Here is a 9,521-nt window from a genome sequence, read left to right as displayed (position 1 = left end):
GTTCACCCTTGAAAGCTTTTGAGCAGTCAGGCTGAAATATGTATCTTGGTCAGTAACTAGAAAGCAAGTGTCAGTAGCATTAAAATTGCCAACATGTTTCACAATTCTTTTGACTTTCGTAACTTGGATAAATGTTTTTACTAATGTTTATTTTACCAAGGTACCAAATAGGTAATGCTGGGAATACAATGTAACTTTATGTTGGAAAATAACAGTACACTGTAATTTATTTCAAAATCTCAGAGTCAGTCCTCAATTGCAAATAACTTGGGATAACAAGCAGCTGATGAACAACTATGCCCTATCATTTTTCAACGCAGAGTTCTGCAGCTTTTGGTAAACTTATTTAGAATTACTTTATTCACTGTTTAGTGATATCATTGCCCTACTTACAAAGTATGATGTATTTCTGCCAGTCCAGTGTTTTACATGTTGTGTGTACTCTGTGATGATTTTTTAAAACCACTGGTGTCTATGAATTTCAAATGGTGATTTGCAAGGAACATGTTGTCCAAAAAGGCAGTGGCTGCTCAGCTTGTGTTGTTGCTTCTCCTTGTTTTCAGCTGCTTTATTGCAAGAAAAAGTAGATATACAGCATTCGTGATTCTAATGGTGCATATTTTTTTAAGTAAGCAATTGTTGAAATTGCCACAGGCATGTAAAGCAATTACAAATGGAAAAGGAAAGACCTCATCATATAATCTCTTGATTAAGATAAATACTATAGAATACTACATGTCTGATTTCAGCAACTTTTCCTTTATAAAACCAAGTTTTCCTGGACACCAGCAAGTTGAAACAATTGTGTAATATTATTTAACTTGGTAGCAGAGCTTCTTTATTCTTCCCATTCACTACAACTCATATCTTGAGTCGAACACTAAATTTTGGCCCATGGTCTTTGGGTAGGTCTTAAAGATGGAAAAACTACCTTGGTTCTGATTTGTGTTGGTGCATCTGCAGTGACAAACACAGTAAACATATGGTTATATTTCTCATTAGTTGTTTGTGATTATTCTGATTAAACTAGGGGAAAAAAAGTGTGGCACTTTTTTTTTTTTTAAAAAGTTACATTTTTTTATTATAATTCTATGTTTTCAGCTTTTGACTAGAAAAAAATGCTTTGGGCTGAAATTATAGACAAGGTCTCAGCCTGCGAGAAAACATTTCACTCCAAATTTCAAAACACATAGATAGCTGTATCATATTCAAATATGCTGTAAATCGTAATGAAGCCTAGTTAGAATGGGATGCCTCTTCATACTGACAAGTTTCCTCAGGAATTTAGCACAGTTTAAGAGGTAGTTAGTACGAAAAGCTGCCACTGCCTGGTCAAAAAGGAGGTTCTGTGAACTTAAAACCCTAATACCTTTTCTACTAAAGTAAAGATTAAAACTCTCATTGACTTTAGTTGCAGGCATACTATCGTTTATAAACTTGCTTACACTTTTGTTTGCTACAGGATTTCTTTGGATTTGAGATAATGAAGATTCATCTCACATCTACTAAACACAGAGTAAATATTAATTATAATAAAGTTTCCTTTATCAGAAGAATGAACGGACTTTCAAAACTCGTGTCTGGCAGTAATATTGAGAACTAGTTGTTATGGTGCACTAATTATGTTGTTGAAAGTTAATACTTTGTTACAATTGTACCTGAGTACTGCACATACACATCTAACATACACAAAGACTAATTGGGCCAAAGAAATTGAACTTAGACCTTTATGCCATACTTTAGAATCTGTATGCTGCTGAAAACTGTATGTTGTCTCTGTCTCATTTTTTCTTTGCTTCCATCCTGACAGCATATCCATGTTGTACATTCCTGTTAAAGCAAGAATTTTTGCTCTGGGAGTTATGTTCATATTCTGTCTTTGGACAGCTTCATAATTATATACCAACTTTCAGTCAACTCTGGTTTTGTTTGCCAGCGGAAATTTATTCCCTGCTGGGGTTAATACCAAAATTGTATCTGTTTGAGTATAGTCTCCTCTTGTAAGTAAGGTAGTATGTGGCTAAAGAATTTTTGAGGATGGAAGCCTGAACAGTCTAAAACTGTTCATCCTGATAATCCTCTATGTTTTGATTGCAGCTGGCAATCAAGTAGATTGTGTCAAATAATATTCTGCTCTCTTCTATTCTACTTCCTTTGAATAGCAATGCCCATAATCTCTATTTCTGGTCAACATTTTTCAAAATAATTTTATTTATATTTAATTTCTATTTTGGTCTGTTGTTTGTACTCTTGTTATTTCAAATCTCCTTACAGCTAAGATTATTCAGCTCTTTAAAAGGATAAACTCTTTCACATTATGATTCTTTCATTCCTCACTATTTTTTGACTTTTAGTTACTATGACTGGGTCATGAATAAATGTGGGTAGCTGTATATTTGTATATATTCAGTAATAAACATGATAGATTTCTTTCCACATGTGGATATGTTCCCATTTTTCACCATACAGTGCAAATATAATTTCTAACATCACAACAGGCAATGTAAAATTTTAGAGTAAGTAACCAGATGATTTAACTATTCTCCTCAAAGAAGAGGAGAAGTGCTCGGCCTCAGAGCAGTGCTCTGCCTTCTATTCTTGACTTCCCCAGTTTTGGCTTCTTGTCTTTAATTAAAAATACTCAACTATTCAGTCACTACTGACTGTCTAGCCCATATTATTTTAAATATAAATAACTGTTAAAGTCTACATCCAAAGCCCCAGTTTAAAGTAATCTTGTAATTTTTCACCTCTTGAAAAGAAATATGAGAAGCCAAATTCTGCTCTCATCCAGAATGCACCTCAGCAAAGCATTTAAACACATGCTTGCCTCAAACATATTACTTGGGCCCTGGGCCATGAGTCAATTTCAAAGCAGTTTGTAGAGTTGAAGCTTTAAGCTCTGTAGCTCAAGATGAAATCCACTGTGTTTTTCCAATTTCTACTAGACTTGTGACAGTATGAATGTATACTAGAACCTGTCATTTTGTTAAATACTTTCTACAGTTAATGATGTGGTATGATTACTGATTTATGCGGAAGGAACTACTGCCTGATATGTGGACTTCCCTTATTGTTCTGTTTTACTTTGTCAATTTTGTATGTGTATTCATCCAAGTCTACATGCAGACATGCATGCTTCTTTGAAAACAGAATTTATTTTACTTGAAGTTACTTTTGTTTCACTAAATAAAGATGGATAAATAAGCAGGTTTCATTTAGGAAAACAAGCCAGATTCTGGTCTTGATAGACTAGTCTCTCAGCAACACATTTATCCTCAACTGATGAGAAACTGTTTTTGACCCTATTTGTTGTACAAATAATGTTCTTACATACTATATGTATGGAATTTTTGGGAAGTTTAACTGAAAATCTTATATATACAGCAGTTTGTCAGAAAAGGGGCAAACCAAAATACTTCTGCTTTACATAAAAGAAAACCATTATAATAAAATCTATCATTTATTTCAAGGAAGTTTCCTGGGGGAATCATATTTAAAACTTCATGGCAGGATGATAAACCACAAGACTTCTGATTCTAGCCTCTGATTTAAAGTTGCTTTTAAATTTCCATCCAAATTTAAGAAAGTCCACATCTGTTAAATTTTGGAATTCTATCAGAAAAGCTTTCAATAGACAGTTACAATAAAATCGATCCATTTTAGAAATAAAAGAAACCAGTGGTTTCTCCAAGTTTCCCTCTTCTCCCCTTGCAACTCACTGTATGAACACACCTATAAAACCCCACAAAAAATATTAAGAATCAGCTTTTAAAATGTCATTCAACATCATATGAAGCTCCTTCTGAAAGTGTTGAAATTTCATTCAGGCTGAAATTGTGGTGAATAATTCTCTCCCCTTCTGCTCCCTCCCTTCTCCAAATCTTGGGTGTTTTCTAGGATTCTGTGTCATTGTGAGGTAAAATGTCAATATGTGTAATGACACAGCACAGTGAAAACACATATTTTAATATTCATGTAAACTCATGTAATTGTAAATTAGGCTATGCCACCCGCTATCATAACATACTTCATGTGAAAAGATGCTAAATTTACTTGACCTACTTTCATCTTCATGTTTAGGAAACAGGGTATAAGAAGTAAACAAAGTAGTTGTGCCTCATGCAGGAGATTATTATTGTTTGAATTTATGATTCATGCCTTGAGCAAAATTTTGTTTGTGGCCTCATTTGCAACCATAACTTACAACTTTACTAGGGATATACTGTGTATTTGGGATGCTATATATTAGGCATGCTTTGTACTGGAACAGTTTTCTAGCTTTGGGTGTAGTATTTTCTGTTTCTGGTAGCTATAAAATTTCTTGGCATAACATTTATTGCAGTAAATATGGAATTTTTTTTATAAAATTGCAGTTCCCCTTAGGAATGTCCTATTGTATTTACATCAATGCACTATTACAGCTAAATCGAGCTAATATTTAAAGGAGTTACTAATCCTACAAACGACAAGTCATAAATGCAAGAATTTACTTTTTCAGTTTTTTCTAACCACACTGTTCAGCTTTTAGTAACAAGTGTCTAATTTTAGTTAATCTGTATTTTCAGCCTAATCTAAGTCCAGTATAGTTATAAATTTCTGGAGTACAATGAAGTAATCTTTTCTGATAAAGATGGTAATTACGGAATTAGTATATTATCTGGTAAATTAGGTTGAATTACCTTAGACCTATTAGACCAAAATCTATGAAGGATGGTGTTCTGGATAAAAACTTAAAATAAGGTAGAGCAAAGTAAGATTGCCTAGTATGTGCAGAGCATAATCATATGCAGCAAAGAGATGGTCATTGTGAAACGGAGTTTTCTATCTGTAATGTTTATGAATTTATTATTCTCTTTGGATTGTTGTTTACTCTGACATTCCTATGAATCGTCAGATAAAGTCACAACTAATAGAATCATAGATGATATGCCTGATCTTTTTTCTCTTTGTAATGCATGTTTCTTTCCAAATCCAGATTGTTTACAGATAAGGTCTGTTTTTGAGACACAGAAATACTGTGCTAACCCTCAGGTGGCAGGAGCGCAATAATTTCACTTTTGTGTTTTGTCTTTCAGAAGGCAGAAGTGTCTAACCATACCCTGAGGGACAGGTTTTTTTAATTAGCTGTGGGACATCCATAGAAATCTATGCTCCTGGAAGACTACACACAGATCCTGCCATCTCCAGCAAAAAGACGCAAGGTCTGATCCTGTCCTGGACTTTCTAGGCTCACTGTCTGCCCCAGCACATACTTCCTAAAAGAGCGGTGTGCAGGAGCTGCCATTGGGCTCCTTTTCTTTGCCTGAGTCATGTTAGTGAAATTTGATGAAAGCAAGGTGGGTTGTATTCAGAATCTACCAGCTCTATCACCATTCATGCAATTCTTTCAGTCTTCTGTTAAATCTGTGGACTCCCAACTTCATAAAATGCTTGAGGAGACTCTAGTGCTGTCTTGGTGCCCAAGAAGAATGCAGTGAAGATCTCTTTATACCCTTTCTCACCTTTCGTAAGCAGAGCATCCAGTATCTAATGGGAAGTGCAAGACAAGACTCCTTGTCCTCTTGGACTCATTCCAGCCATCCACTCTATTGCCGTGGAACCAAACATGGTGGTTCCATGGTGATGGCAAAGGTGGAGATGATAGCCCCTTTTATTGTTCTCTAAGGGTGATCTAGGATGAACTAATTTCTCCATTCTCACTATACTTCTAAAGAGAACTGAGAAGTAGCAACTCTCAGCAAACTCAGGTTACTCAAAGACAATCATACGTGAGAGAGTAGAGACTTATAGACTAGATTTAAAGTCTTAAGGAATACGCCAAATCACTTTTCAAAGACAGGATCATTTCACCTACTTGTGACAGGTAAAATTCAAGAATGTTAAAAGGGAGAAAATTACTGAATGATAGGGAGCTGCCATTGTAATATGTGCTGCTTAGTGCTTGAACATTGAAACTGTCAAGCTGATTTGATTATGAAAAAGGGAGGAATTTAACATTATTTAATATTCACAATATGCACATATTGAATGGAAGTGTATGTAGAATATAAGGCCCTATTTCAGCATAAATGAAACTTTAATCACAGGATTACTCCTATTGATTTTAATAGGATAACTCTTCTTCTCACATTTATGCATGTGCATAATAAAAAAGAAGCTACTAATGAATATGTTTAAAAATAACTCTGATATTAATTTCAAGAAAATATGAAAGAAGATCTTTGAGATTTCTTAAGTGCTTGTTACTCAGTTTGTGGGACTGATTCTCCAGTCCACATTGTCTACCAACATCGATTTTATTCTGTTAGCCATATCAGGGCCTTTCCTTTGGTACACGGGTTGTATGAAAGTAAGTGAGAAAAAAATTTAGTTTAATTAGGGTTTTTCCCAAGTACTGGAGATGTAATGCTGCCACAGAAAGTTAGTTCATTAGTGCTCAGATGGGAAAGGTGAAAAATGTGGGAAAATGTAGATCTGACTACTTTGTGGACTAATGCTTGAGATGTACAGATGGACAGTAAGCATTGAAATGAGGACACGATATAGACAGGAAGGTCTAAAGAAAAGTAGACAAATTGTTTTGAAATGCACAGAGAAGCCAACATAAAACAAAGAAATTTGCACGCCATCCATGGTCTTACTGAATTTTTCTTCTCAGACTTCTGTCTTGAGCCTTGTCTTCACACTGCATCCCTGGGGCCAACTGGATGCTGGCCATCCTTCTGTGGAAGAGGAAACCCAACGCAGAGATGGTGAGTGGAGCGATTGGCCAAGGCCACGGGAGGTGACTCTAGCCTTCTCTCCTTTCTTGTTCTTTCTCCTGTCCTCTCCACAGGTGCTAATTTTTAAGGACCTCCTCTGGACATGGCAAATAATATCTGGATTTACCTTAACGTTCTGATACAACACATAAGGAATGTCAGTCACTTTGGAAAGTTGCTCCAGAAAAACCTGTAGGTTCTTCAAGGAGCAACAGATAGCCAATGGCTTAAAGGCTGTCAGAAATTCCACCTTTTTCTGGAGCCTCGGTTCCAGCACCATTTCTGTCCACTTTGAATCCTGTCAGGGAGCTGCTTCTGCATTTCACTCAGTGACTGTAATGTAAAATGCAGAGATAGGTTTTGGAGTAGAGAGTGGCACCTAGGATTTGTTCACCCCTCTATGGCCACATCAATAAGAACCTACCGACTTGCCTTCCACTGTGCCCTATTCATCTTGCTTACTTGCTGCATAACACTATGGCATTGGCAGATTAGGTGAGGAATATTTTTATTTTATTTTATTTTATTTTATTTTATTTTATTTTATTTTATTTTATTTTATTTTATTTTATTTTATTTTATTTTATTTTAAACAATTGAGAATTAAAACTGTTAAGGGGCTACTTTCCTCCAGCTGGGTGAATTAGCTTCTTAGTAAGGACTGTAAGATCAAAAAGGGAGAAAACTTGCCAGAAGTGACCATAAAATAGCAATATTGATTTATTACATGAAGTATATATATTGTATAAATGGAAACACCAATGAAAAGGCCAATTATAGGTGTAAATACAGATGGTTATTCCCAAACAGATGTTAGAAATTAATCTAGACTCTTCACGGTATTTTAGTAGTAAGTGCTAATATTAGGAGAATGACATGAAGACATCTGAAGGCATTAGGTCTAATCACCCATGTTTTTCCCACAGCGTAGGAAAATTGTGCCAATATCTTAAAAACGACAGGTTTAAATATCTGCAATAGCAGTGTAAATTTTTGATTTCAGCAAGTATTTTCAACGTTACTGCTTTTACATAATTACCTTAATGTGAAAAAAAAAAAAAAGGCATATCATGATGACGCTCCACTGCTCCCTGTGTGCACTTTAAGGGGAAAAAAAAAATCTCTCTATAAAAAACTGCTTAGCTTTAATCGAGCAGAAGGACTCAGACGGGTCTGGGCTTGCAGCTCATCGTGTGTGTGGGCAGGTCAGGCTGCGGCGTGGCGATCCCACTCACACCGCACGCGGCCTCCGACCCAGACGAGCCGAAGCCGCAGCCCCGCCGCGCGCCAGGGGAGCGCCCCGCGCGCAGCAATCCCACCCCGCCACCACGCCAAGCGGCACGCAGATGATGCCGTCACGCGCGGTCCATAGGTGGCAGCATTGTCAGGGGTTGGGGCGCCGCCCGCGAGCCTGGCGCTCTGCGCGAGCCTCCCTCCCCCACTCACCCGCGCGGAGTTCACAGCCACCGTCCTCCCGTCGGGGGAAGCAGGCGGAGCCAAAAGCGCAGGCCGAGAACCGGGCTGTGTTTGTTCGGGGCGTTCTCCCTTTCCTTTCCTTTCCTTTCCTTTCCTTTCCTTTCCTTTCCTTTCCTTTCCTTTCCTTTCCTTTCCTTTCCTTTCCTTTCCTTTCCTTTCCTTTCCTTTCCTTTCCTTTCCTTTCCTTTCCTTTCCTTTCCTTTCCTTTCCTTTCCTTTCCTTTCCTTTCCTTTCCTTTCCTTTCCTTTCCTTTCCTTTCCTTTCCTTTCCTTTCCTTTCCTTTCCTTTCCTTTCCTTTCCTTCCCTTCCCTTCCCTTCCCTTCCCTTCCCTTCCCTTCCCTTCCCTTCCCTTCCCTTCCCTTCCCTTCCCTTCCCTTCCCTTCCCTTCCCTTCCCTTCCCTTCCCTTCCCTTCCCTTCCCTTCCCTTCCCTTCCCTTCCCTTCCCTCCCCTTCCCTCCCCTTCTCTCCCCTTCCCTCCCCTTCCCTCCCCTTTCCCCTTTCCCCTTTCCTTTCCCTCCCCCACCCCCTCCCCGTCCCCCTCCCCCTTCCCCTATCTTCATTTATTTTTCCTTTTCTTTTTCCATTTTCGTTTTCTTTCTCTTTTTCCTTTGCCCTTCCCTTAATTTTTCAACAAAATACAGTTATATCCTGGTCTATGACTCTGAATACTGAGATTTAAAGATCATTTTCATGTGAGTACACCAGAATCTCCACCTCATCTTAAGAAAAGCACAAGGTTAAGTGAGACAATGAAGCTGTATGGACTTGATTTGCAGCCCTCATCCTCTTTTGAACTTCTGTTATGGTAAATACAACTATATTGCAAAAATGGTCTTCTCTTCTTGGAGAATTACGTGCTGTGGAAGTCGTACTCTCTCAGGCTTAAAAGTGACAACCTCCAAATTTGTCATGTGTGTGCTTATTTTGCTGCTCAGGACAGAGGTTTTTTTTTTTTTGAGAGCTGTAGCCATCCCAGTCGTTGGGTGATTCTTGTTTCCACTGGTCTTTTGGCAATCAAAAAGCAGAAAAACCTCTGCATTTCGTACTGTTTTAAGTAGTTATTTAAAAATACCCTGCCACTGAGGACCCATTTCCCTTATGTTTTATACTTCACTGAGCTTTATTTATGTCAATCCTGAAAGTTAGTGGAACTGTTAATATGAGCATTGGCCATTGAAAAGGAGATTAGGTAGTGATCCCTTTTTGATTATGTATATTTTACGATATATTATTTTCATTATGTTATGCTTTCTGTGTCATCTTTTGTGATGTCACAAATAA

At 37.5% G+C, this 9,521-nt stretch overlaps 1 long non-coding RNA gene across 14 annotated transcripts in view; it reads left to right on the top strand.

Moving 5' to 3' along the window:
• The first annotated feature begins 213 nt into the window (after nucleotides 1-213).
• Nucleotides 214-9,521, top strand: part of LOC142362055 (uncharacterized) — a 91,164-nt gene continuing 81,856 nt past the window's right edge. For 13 of the 14 annotated variants that reach the window (XR_012764613.1, XR_012764617.1, XR_012764618.1 and 10 more), the window contains exons 1-3: nucleotides 214-336; nucleotides 5,079-5,339; nucleotides 6,662-6,755. This is a non-coding gene — a long non-coding RNA (uncharacterized LOC142362055). The remainder of the gene's footprint in view (nucleotides 337-5,078; nucleotides 5,340-6,661; nucleotides 6,756-9,521) is intronic. The other variant, XR_012764608.1, reaches the window with a different exon arrangement.

This window comes from Opisthocomus hoazin, chromosome 7 (assembly GCF_030867145.1).
Source record: "Opisthocomus hoazin isolate bOpiHoa1 chromosome 7, bOpiHoa1.hap1, whole genome shotgun sequence".
NCBI lineage: Eukaryota > Metazoa > Chordata > Aves > Opisthocomiformes > Opisthocomidae > Opisthocomus > Opisthocomus hoazin.
The sequence above is the reverse complement of the archived record's forward strand: the minus strand, read 5'-3'. Positions and strand labels throughout refer to the sequence as shown.